The 12270-nt window shown below is 45.0% G+C and overlaps 1 pseudogene; it reads right to left on the bottom strand.

Moving 5' to 3' along the window:
- Window positions 1-4168: 4168 nt before the first annotated feature.
- LOC136480206 (uncharacterized) lies at window positions 4169-6350 on the bottom strand (annotated as a pseudogene).
- Between the last annotated feature and the right edge of the window lie 5920 nt (window positions 6351-12270).

Raw genomic sequence — 12270 nt, 5'->3', positions numbered from 1 at the left:
TGGTGGAGCGCGGTGCATCACCCTGAGTTCGCACGGTGTTGGGGTGGTCCTGCCCACGTCGTGCCTGGTGAGCACGATAAGAGTGGCAGCCCGAGCACCGCCTATGCCTAGGCTGCTGGTGTGTGATGTTGTCGTCGGTCGGTGGGGCTCTGGGTGGGAGGAGTACCATGTCGTACTCATATCCTAGAGACACGAACTCTAGGCTCCCGAACCAGATCACCGTGTCGAGACGCAGTGGTCGCACGGGGTCTGCCATCCAAAACTTGTCGGGATGACTAAGCTGACACGCAGTAGAGCCCCTACCTGGCGCACCAACTGTCGGTGTTTTGGACCGAGGGATCCTCAACCAACTAGTGAGAGTGTACTGCGTGTTCCTAATCCTGGATGCTGATGCAAAGAGACACAAGGTTTATACTGGTTCAGGCAATAGGTGCCCTACGTCCAGTCTGAGAGAGTGATCTTGTATTCCTTGCACCGAGGTGCTTGTAGTAGGGGCTTGCAAGCTGGGCGAGAGAGGGAGCTAGTCCTAGGTCTCTACATAGAGTGGCGTGAGTTGCTTGAGATATTGATCTCTTACAGTGAGGGAGCATGTGTGTTATAGAGTGTTGTGCGTGGCTTGCATCGGTGTCTCCCCCCTAGAAGCGGCCCTAGTTACTCCCTTTTATAGTCGAAGGGAGGCATAGGGGCGGTACATGTATTCGCTACGTGGCATTCTTCGGCGGGGTGGCATGTCCGAGCCCTACAGCTTGTCACTGTGGTGGCGTGGTCGTTGGAGAGGCCTTGTCCTCTGTGCACTAGAGTGACGCACCGGTCACGCCTAATCCTGTGCGACGTGGGAGCTCCTATGGTGGCAGGCGCGCCTTCTTCTCTCAGACTGGTTACTGTATGTTTGACCGGCGCGGAGTGTCGAGGCCGGGTTGATGCGATGGCGTGGGTACGCTGATTCCGAGGCTATAGGAACTTGGCCCTGTGCACGACGTGGGAGCTCTTGCGGCTTGACGCAGGGCATGGCGTGTACTATGGACGACGTGCCAGTCCCAGAGTGCTGACAACGTGGAGAGCCGAGGCCCGGTCGATGTAGAGGTTGGACCGTCGTGGGGGGCTCGGCGGGCGCGAGTCCCGAGGCTACAGTAGCCCGGAAGCGGATAGCCAAGGCTCGGAGGGAGCAGTTGGTCTTGTTCGTCGATTCCGAGGCTACAGGGACCTAGACTTGACTCTCCACGCCGTGCTGTCCTTGGAGTAGGGGTTAGGCAGCACAGTGCAGCACGGGTGTTAGCCGTGGGCACAGTGCCGAGCACAGCGGCCGGTAACCCCTGCCCCGTCCTGTCCCAGACTGCATGGCGTCGATGTGACTCCCGTCTCATCGGCCACTCCGCTGTATCATGCTGTCGTTAGGCTAACATCGTGGGAGTGGTTGGACGCGTTGGTTGGATGTGACATCCTGTCAGAGAAATCGGTCAAGGCAGCGATGATGGGGTTGATGCTGAGCCGGCCTCGAGCGAGTCGGCAACTGAGCGCTCGTCCGAGGCCTCGTGGCGTGGGGCCTCGGGCGAATCGGAGAATCGGTGCCCCGTCCGAGGCCTTGTGACGCGGGGCCTCGGGCGAGTCGGAGAATCGGAACCTCGTCCAAGGCCTTGCGGTTTGGTTCTGGGCTGAGCCCGCTTCGAGCGAGCTCGGATATTTGTTTGAGGTGGGCCGGGCGGTCCAACCGGGCCTCAGATGTGGCGGGTTTGCCTGCGGTTGTTTTTTGGTTTCGTTATTTACAAGGTCTAAGCAAATTTTTTGGTTCTTGCTTAGGGTACCCCTTATTATGGTATCCGACATACCATTATAGCGATCGGCACCTCCTCAGATAGCACTTTAACGGATGCCAATACATTTTCGCCAGCACAGAGAGAAAAGTCATATAAAAATACCATATTTCCTTGTGTGGCACGCCAGCTCCTCATGCCAGCGTGGATCCGAGTCAGCAGGGCATGTGAAATGTCTATCCGCTCACTTACCTGCCAGCATCCGGTCCAGTCAACAGCAAGTCCACGCTGCTACAATTGCGATCGTCGGTGCATCCGGTGAACATTACTGTTCAGCGTTCGATCATAGTCTGCCTTCTGCTGCCAAGCAAATGAACTGACTGGACTCACACTACTGCGTCCAGTCACTACCAAACCAGCATCCAGTCAGTAAATGAGCACTCCATTCACTTCCAATTCAACATCTTCGTGAATGAGTTTGTCTCCAATCGATCTTAGGACAAACTCTGAGCTATCTAGTGCTAAGTTTGACAAGTGTGCACCATACCTAGATCATTAGACTTACCTAGGTCAAGCTACTCGTTCATACTCCCCTTAATAGTATGGACAAAGGAAAAACAAAGTCATAAACTACTCTAAGTGTCTCTCCAACGCCAAACGACACTTAGAACTAGTCTGTCCTTAACCTTGTCGTCCATCATTTGAAAACCGAAAATATTTCCATTGATAGGGGCATGAAAACCATAATTGCCCAAACAATCATCATTACCATGATCTAACTCAAATTGCCTCTGCAAAATACACGTTAGTCACAATAATCTTATGTCGTCATTAATCATCGAAACCCAGTTAGGGACCTAGATGCTTTTCAAGCTCTACCACCAGAGCTGCTTTTTGAGCCAATGCCAAGAAAAGCTGCTTCACCAGTGAAGTTGAGCTATACCAAACATGTCCTAAGGGCGCCCTCAATGATTATTTGCAAATAGCTAGCTAGATGAGACTTAGAAATAATAAAAAATGAACACTTTAGTGAAGGGTTATGTGAGTTGTGAGAGAGTTGTTCCTAGGAGATCGTGCTAGACTAGTTATTTAGGAGTCGCTAGCTATTTGATCTCTCTCCTTAATAGCTAATAGAATTCTTACTAGACTAGCTATTTGAGAACCATTAGAGACGGCCTAAGGTGATTCGTATAAATAGTGCGGCTAGACCAGATACCATTATACTTTTTGTGTCGTGGTTATATTTTGTATTCTAATCTTAGCGTAGCTCAACTGGTTAGATTCTTTATGGTGAGATCTATCCACCCGGGTTCAATTCTCGACTTAACATGGGTCCTCACATTTTCCCAGGTTAATTTAATAGCAATGTTTTTTCGGTGGTAGACGACGTACCTATCGGCAATGAGATATTTACGGTGACTTTGTCGATCTAATGATTTCCCGATGTAGTCTCAATCTTCTGGTTACGCTCATAAAAGTATAGCGTGTGCACGCTCGTCTAGAGGGGATGAGTATACTTGCATGTATAAGTGTCAGCGTCTATACTTACACTTTATATAATATAACCAAGGAATGTTATTACTATCAATTTTTTTCTATAATACACACAAGCCATTCACATCGTCTCATTAAGGTAGGGGAAACTCAATCTGTTCGCTTAAACTTATCAGCCATGGTATAATATTTCTCTTTCATAATAAAATAACATCAGCCGATTTATCAGCAGCATAAACCATCAGCTGAACAGTTTCATATTACACGATGATGTGTCGTGTTCGAGAGATTACAGACCTGGCAGCCCAGAATTCATCTGAGCCGTCAAACTTGGTTGCTCCTTGCTGAGTAATACAGACCTGGCAGCCCAAAAAATCTGATGCTTCCATCTCTTTCTCCCCGCCAAAGATAAGGAATGATTGAGCACTTGGCAAGGTTAGTGTGCAGCCCAACAGCGTCCCCAAAAAATGCGTAGGATTTCTTCGATTGCCGTGGCCTCATTTATATCTGGCTAATCAGCCTGTTCGTTTTGGCTGAAACGATCGTGGATTATTACTGCTGGCTGGTTTGATATGAGAGAAAAATATTGTTCTGGTTTATAATCCACGATCGTTTACGACCAAGCGAACGGACTGATTACTATCGGTTATTGCAATATATTCTGTTTGACCCGAAATTTGAATCACAGCCTCATCTCATCATGGGCAATCCATTCGAAACAAAAGCACCCAAAAAGAATGAGCATAGTTTTGAGTTTGAAGGCAACATTTCGGAGCATATTTTATAAAATCGACCAAGTTTTTTGCCTTCAAGTCATAAAACACTCTCGCACCGAAGACGAACCAACAGTATCTTGACAACCGCAGCAAACGCAGAGCTACCTAGCACATCTGTTCTGCCTCTGCAGCAGGACGATCGACTAGCTAGCCGAACTTGTTCTCAATGTCAGTGGCCTCGAGCTCGCCTTCCAGGTGCAGCATCTTGACCATGGCCATGAGCAGCTCGGGCCACTCGCAGTACAGGACCTCCTCGATGCCGCCGCCGTCGTACTCGTGCAGGTGGCTCCTCACGTTCCTGTTGAGCCGCAGCAGGTCGGACTGCGTCCTCCTGTGCTCGTGCTGCACGTTCACCACCCACTGGTTGATCCGCGCGTTCGCCCTCGCCGTCTCCAGCCAGTCGCTCTCGTAGGGCAGCCCGGTGAGGATCCTCCTCTTCTTCGCCCGGTCCGTGCGCCCCAGGTGCTTCACGATCCTGTCGTGCAGCATCAGGAACGCCTCCAGGCGTTGGACACCTGCAGCGGGGCGGCCAGGTGCTTGCCGACCGAGTGGTGGCTCCTCAGGATCAGCACGAGCTTCCGGGTGATCCTCGTGGCCTTGTCGGAGAGCCGCCAGAACTTCTTGGCTGCTGTTCCCAGCACGGGGACCTGGATCAGCAGCGGGTTCGCCTTGGCGTAGCTCTTGGCGCTGCATAGCCCCTCCGCAGACGACTCGTCGATGTCCTCGGTGCTGTGATGTGGGCATGGATAGATAGCAAAATGAGCTACTAGTACTCTGTTGCCAATGCTACTCTGAACTCTGAAGTCTGAATCAATCGATGGAGCAGGAAGCAACGAAGAGCAGAGCAGAGCAGAGCAGCATCTCACTTGGATTGATACCGAGAGTCCACCACTCCGCTGTCACGAACCCAATTGCTCCTCTGCTGCTGCTGGTGTCCAGTGTTTGGATCGGCAGCCTGCCAAAAATACCCACGGCCTGTTTATTTAGCTGTGGCTTGTTGTAAATGATAGTAAATTTTCAGCCGGAACATTATTTTTCTCTTACACAAACCAACCAGCAGTACTTCTTAATAAATCAGTAATGATACGAACCAGCCAACCGAACACGCTGCCAATGAATGAAACATTCAAGTGAAAAGATTGTACCAACTACCCTGGGCTCAGTCACAAGCTCACACAGATGGGTAGAGGAGGATCCTAATCTGTTGTGTTATTTTTTACTGTGAAACTAAATGTCAGTGTTGATTGCGGAGACGGGAGACCTAAAACATGTTTTCAAGCATTTGGCATTCTACTGACCTGAAGCCGCGGCAGTGTCAGAACTCATAACAACACAGTAGGGAATAAAAAAAGAGAAAATTTCTTATTTGACCCTGGTTTAAAGTTGTCTTTCTTCCTTGGCCCTGAAACAAAATTTCTTACCCATTTGGCCTCACTCGAAGTTTCGTTTTCTAATATGACCTTACCGTCATCTCCTGCCTCTAACACTGTTAAGTGGCACATAAAATAACCAAACTGCCCCTGAGACATTTAGAGCTCTAGTTCTTTCAGTATAAAGAGAACCAAACTGTAGTAAGCGATGTGCTATGAAATAATCAGAGTGACGATACTTACTGCTATAAATGCATCACATCAAAATGGGATCCCATCAAAATATACTAAATCATGTCAACTTGATCATAGCACACAATTTAAACAAGTTCATCATCCTAAAATTTTAAAAGGGGCACAGAGCACATAGTTCAACATAGTGTTCGACACATACATCATTTTCACACATCAGTTTCACAGTACACTAGTTCGACGCATACATCAAGTTCATATTAAAAGCGACATTGCAGGCACATGAAAGTCACAAACTGAGCCTCCTTTTACTTCTTGTGCTCATTGCAGGGCTAACAGGATTACATATTTTGCTTCTTGTGCCCATCGCAGGGCTATCAAGTATCAGTGGCTTTATGGCAATGTCTTTAGCTATATTCTTCCGCTTTGTCTTTGTCTTAGCCTTGGCCTTCACAGTTTTAGATGTTGGTGCTGCACCACTTGTAAGCTGCGTAGATGGTTTAGGTTGATTTGAGCCTTTTTTGGACCTGTAAAAATGCATGTAATGGGGCATTCATTTTAGTTAAACTTGGAGAGATATATTGTATAGAACTAACAGCTTATTGATTAATCTCTAAAAACTATGACAAAATCAAATCTGCTCATAAGCCATTTTTATGCGAATTTCCATGCATTTGATAAGAAACATGTTCTCATTGTGTACAAAATTGACATCTTAGTAAATCAGCAAGAACATGTTGTTTGTCATTTTTGCCTGCTCACTGCATTTCGCTTTCTGGAGAAAAGTTAGCTTGGGAGTGGCAGCTGGGCTTGTTAGGTTCTACTGTGTACTTGATCAACATGTTGAAGTGGGTCTTGCTATGTGCTACAGATGTTTCCTTTCAGATTTTGGAGTTTCTATGACTCAGATTAGTGAGCAGAAGATAGTTTTAAGCTATATACTAGTCGATTGGCGCGCGATTCCGCGCGCTCGCGCGGTAGCACGTTCAGAGGTTATACAGGTCTATTGAAATATATTACAGGGATAAGTATTTTGTTGTGGAAAAGCTATACACGGTAGCTGATCTCTAAGCCGGTGTACACAAATAGTTGTCTTCGGTGGTAGTAGCGCTGCTGATGTGTGGTGGTGCTGGTGAAGGTCTGGTGATAGGCGATGCATGATGGTGCTGATGTAAATAGGAAGTTCTCTTAGCAAGCTGTGATCAGTGGGTACGTTAAATTATTGATGAATGGCTGCCAATACTGAAATGCAAAAAATAGGACTCAATACTATTATTTGTTTGCAAACTAAATTGAAGAATGATGTGTGTACGGTAAACCTAGATTGTAATAAAATATCATATCATGGTGAAATCATGTTAACAGTGGGTAAAGCTGGGCATAGCTAAATGTACCTATTATCCTAAACTCAGTTGATATATATTCCTCTTAAATCTAAAAAATAGAACACAAGGAAAAGCGTTGAATCTAAAAAAATATAGGAATCGAATCATAACACAGATCATGATACATTTCTCAATCTCTTATTGGATGAGGCAGTTAAAGAATTGTGACATGGTATGTTTGTGGAAGAACCATTGAAAAACTCAAATTGGCAGAGCACTTGTCCATGAAAAGGATCATGGCGCTATATGTAAGATTAATAAAAAGAAATGAGCATGTACTATGAGAACCTAACATCAAAGAAACAGGATACCTTAGAATGAGCTACAAATATCATCAACCCGAGATCCTGATAAGGGAAAGAACCTGCATATCAGCAGCCATGAATAGGATCAGGCCACTATATTTAGTCCAGGGAACACAGTTGTTAATGCACCATTTAATGGTACAAAATTGATGGAAATGCATACCGCTTTTTATCTGTACAGGTACCTTTAGTTACCTAATAGAAAGCAGAGGTAGAACCATAATGCAATTATTCCATAGAAGCACACACACGTTTCATTTCAGGATTTTTGAATTTGATACCGACAAAACCTCCAGCACCACCTTGCTCTAAAAAAGCTACACCCTAAATTCTCTTTAGCCCCAACGTATTAAAGGCATATAATAATCAATGGAGGATATGACAGCTGTAGCATTAGGAGGGAAGACATTCAGAGATCTAGAAAAAAAATCATAGATACCTGAGGTCTCCATCAGCTTCCTCACTGTCTCTTGTTTCTCTGAAAAAATAGAGAGTACCACCATGTTAACAAATTACTGGAAGCAAGATACAAGGCTAGCTTATGTAAACCTAAAATGTAATCTTATCAAAAGAGGCATTATAAAAAAAATAGCAGATCAACCAGATGAAGCAATACTCTGTACAATAAATCGACATTAGCAGTTAAGCAGTGTCATGAAGAGGGAGCTTCAAATTTAAGTGTGAGTAAGCACAAGAAACACAATATTTTAGTGAATGTACAAAGCATCATTGATTTTGTTCTTTTGATCCCAAGTTTGCAATGGATAAATTGCTTGTTAATGTGGTAGGCAAATCTGTTATGGAATCATCAAAGAGGTAGAAGTGTGTACTGGCGGTTCAGTTCAGTTGTGATGGTGAACTGAATCATCAAAGAGGTAGAAGTGTGTACTGGCGGTCTAAGCCATGGTTCAAACAAGGAATTTGTGCAAAAGAAAATGGTAAAAGAAATGTATAAATATCGGCTTGCCAACCTCTTTTGGGAGGGGATAACTATATATAATAAGTAAGTAGGCAATCATACAATGGTATTAGAAACTATAATAAATTAGCAGGCAATCATGTAATGATATTGATATTAATTATTAACATAATAAATATCTGCAATTACTTGAGCAAAATGCTCAAATAATATAGTGACTGCTACCTAGAACACTACCTTTAAGAGAGTTTTTTTCCTAGAGCAGCAACCCTACGTATAATAAAAATAATTACGTACTCAGAAAAAATGAATTAAAGGGATCAGAGGCATAATCAAATCAAAATCTTAGGGAGGAAGAAATAGAACAGAGCATTGTATTTACAGAGCTGTTTTCCATTTACAGATGTATGGATATGGAAAACAAATATGGAGATGGGGATGGGGATTAATGGGAACAATTAGGTGTGCCGTCATAAACAAGGATCAAATTTAGGGAAAGAACAACATATTTTGCCAATCGAAGACACACATTTGTTCCCATTGCAAGAAAACGAATGGATCTGTTATGGACAATATATAGTCTGCAGCTTTCCCATTTAAAAAGAACAGTGAATTTAGTGTAATCAGGTGGAATAAGGTCATGTTCATTAGGTTAATCTAAAATGACTTATCGGAATGTCATTGCTTTGATGGATAGCCAAAAAAAAAAAACTAAATCTAATATGAAGAAAGCTACAGACTATATAGTAGTGTCTCAATCTACATGCATGATAGTCTCAAATTTGGATCTGGAGCGCATGACCTAGAGCAAGCATAGAAAGAAAATGAGTGTGCAGGGATAAAAATTGGAGAGTACTTGTACCCCCTATTATTGCAGTTTGTTATCAGTCCAAAGGATTGTAAGAGGATCGATAGTTACCTCAGAAAGGATAAGGTGAAGACGCAAAGTGGATACATTGGCCCATGGTGTTTGAAGAGCAATACTCTGAGGCACCCACTTAGTTTATAGAGGTTGTCAATGCATCCATTCAGTGCAGCATTCTGTTATGTATTCATAAATTAAATTGCAGCCTGTAAAATCAAAGAGATGCCAAGCAAAATAATGAGAAAAGCACCCAAAATATGTAAGGACAAATTCCACACGAACATACTGAAAGTTTGGCTGTGCAGGAAACATACATTAAGCACCCAATGATTGGAAGAAGTAACATATGCATGCCTGAACGCAGCGAGCATGAGAACAAAGTAAAGCTCCAGTGCAAATCAAGTAGACTAAGTTGGAACTATTGAAGATGTAGTTGTAAGGAATATATATAGATTTTTTTTCTACTTGTAACCACAAAGACGTAGTTCTAAATAAATAGCAATAATTGTCCAGAATATATCAAAAATAGAGTATGGAAAAAATTGATGCATGTGTTTGTTGCACTCATATCACTATTAGAAATTAACACATTCCTTTTTAAGCAAATTTGGCTATATATCTCTTTAGCGGTAAAAACATGCATGTATGAAGTGGTGGTCTGTGAACATATGTAAACTGAAACCTCGAAGAACGCACCGTACGAATCTAACATGTTCATAGGAGTGCACCGTATTCATAGCAGCAAAAACCTGAGGACAGGAAAGCGATGGTATAATTCTTCACTATTTGCTATTCAGGACCATTGTCATCTAGCGATATGTATTCTCTGTTTAGCACAGCATGTGAGAAAACCTTACATAACAACAGATAATGCGACGACTGGGTGAAAATGAACCCAAAACTAATCATAAATCCAAAACTATATCAAATTAGTAACCCTAATGTAGCAGAAAAAAATCAATTGCACAGAGCTGCACAAATAAATAGGACCAAACTCAGGCTATTTTTTTTGACAAAGCATTTATATAACAGCGTCACAGAATGTGTAAGTGCATTATTGCTGATCTCTGCTAGGAGAAAACTAATTAGTAGATCAGTCTACTCTTCATAAGCATGGATAAATAAATTTGTTATAGCCCATGCTAACCATATATTCTCAAAAATTTGTATCATATGCGGAGAACTTTTAGCTCACCCAAAAATATTAGGCTTGACACACCAACAGGAAAATAGAACTTTCACTGAGACGACAACACAACAATAGATGTGGCCAATTTCATTGAATGAAACTGAAAGCTATATAAAATCAAGTCAGTACTGCAAATCAGTTACATGTGTAGATCATCAAACCCTTAGATGGTTAGGCATGTGTGTCCAGCTCCATTCGTGCACCACGGGCCTGAAGCATCTCTTGCTCATTCACCTGCACAAAGGAGAAGATGGAATGAAGGAGGAACTGGAGGAGGCACATAAAGCACAGGCACAACCATAAAGGCGAAAAAACAGGGTGCAAGGCAATGGCCCCAGATAATATCATGAAGGAAACCTTTACAAATTTTAGAGGCCTCAGAAATATATGAATCATCATTTAACCATGATCATGGGCACAGGCACAACCACAAAGGCGAAAAACAGGGTGCAAGGCAAAGGCCGCAGATAATATGATGAAGGAAACCTTGGCAAACTGTAGCGGCCTCAAAAATCTATGAATCATCATTTAACCATGATCCTGGAGTATGAAGGCACCAAAGTAAATGGAAAATGGCAAGTCTCTCACAGGATCTTGATGGGCAAGGTGTACCAATCAGGAAAGCAGGTGGTGACATGTTGCTGAAGCGGTCCAATGAAAGAATTCTAGGAGACGTGGATGGGCTGGCCGCCGAGTTCATTTTCATCACAGGCCATACGGGGAAAAAATATTTCCATCACGTGCATAGAGCACCAGGCTAAAAACAGTAGCTTCGACATAAACGAAACAAAATATCTCAAATCCCAGGGAGGGCTTCGCATCTGTAAGGCTAAAGAAGAGTTCATTTTCATCACAGGCCATACATCAAAAAAAATATTTCCATCACGTGCACCGAGCATCAGGGTAAAAATAGATGTATATATAAGCGAAAACAAATTCCAAGGACAGATAGCAGGTTTGATACACTGTAAGCAGGCAAACATCACAGCAGTAGGCATAGGCCAAACCCTAGAGAATGTATTCATGGCAATATGGTGAGAAATCATGGAGACAAAAGCAAAATTAGAGAATAAGAGGAAACGGGAACACCTGAGTGTGCTGCGTGCTAACCGCGGCACCGCCAAGGCCGACCAGCACCTGGGGCGCCCACCATAGGAAGCCGCATCGGGAGAAGAGAGAGGGTGCGCAAAGGAGAGCGCACCGGCTGCTCCCAGCAGCGAGGGCCGGCCGACGGCGGCAACGAAGCTGGGGAGGCTCGACGCCGGCATGGGTAGGGGCGTGACGCCATGGCCGGCCGGTCTCGCCTCGCCCGCCGCTAGGGCCCATGGACGCGCGCGACGCAGATAAGCTGGCGCGGTCGGGGCCCGCTGCAGCGTTGGCACCCCAGGAGAGAGAGGGAGAGGGAGAGGAAGAGAGGAAGAGGAGGTACGCCGCAGCCGGCAGCGGCCGTGAAGAGGCAGCTAGGGTTTCGCGTGGAGGGCGCCGACGCCGCAGCCACCGTGCGATGACGAGGCCGAAGTCTGACCCGTCCAGCACGCCGCAACGCTGGAGGAGAGGGAAGGAGAGAGGGGAAGGGCGGCCGTGGGCGGCACCGCCGCCGCAGGTACCGCCGCGTCGGGTGCCGGGAGGAGCGACGGGGTGGGGAGGAGAGACGAGCGGATATTTTTTTTGTTTTTTTTTTGCTGAGAAGGGAGGGGCCAATTTATTGGAAAGGTAATGGTTTTGGGGCGACGTGGGCCATCTGGCCATCCGGGAGCCCCCCGCCATTCGTAGCTGATCGGACGGACGAGGCTATTTTGGGCGACGTGGATGGCACCCCTGCTGGAGGAGTTGGCCATCTTTGTTTGTTTTGAATAAGCAGGTAAATTTGCTTCAAGGGACAAGGGTAGCTCGATGCTCTGCTGAAAACAGAAAGCTCGATGCTCTGTCTTTCTATGTGTGTGTCTGTGCTGCACTGATCTATGAAAGTGAAATCTGCTGAAAACAAAAAGAAAGCTGCTATGCCAGCGAAACCAATAGAAATC

This window comes from Miscanthus floridulus, chromosome 9 (assembly GCF_019320115.1).
Source record: "Miscanthus floridulus cultivar M001 chromosome 9, ASM1932011v1, whole genome shotgun sequence".
Lineage (NCBI taxonomy): Eukaryota > Viridiplantae > Streptophyta > Magnoliopsida > Poales > Poaceae > Miscanthus > Miscanthus floridulus.
The sequence above is the reverse complement of the archived record's forward strand: the minus strand, read 5'-3'. Positions and strand labels throughout refer to the sequence as shown.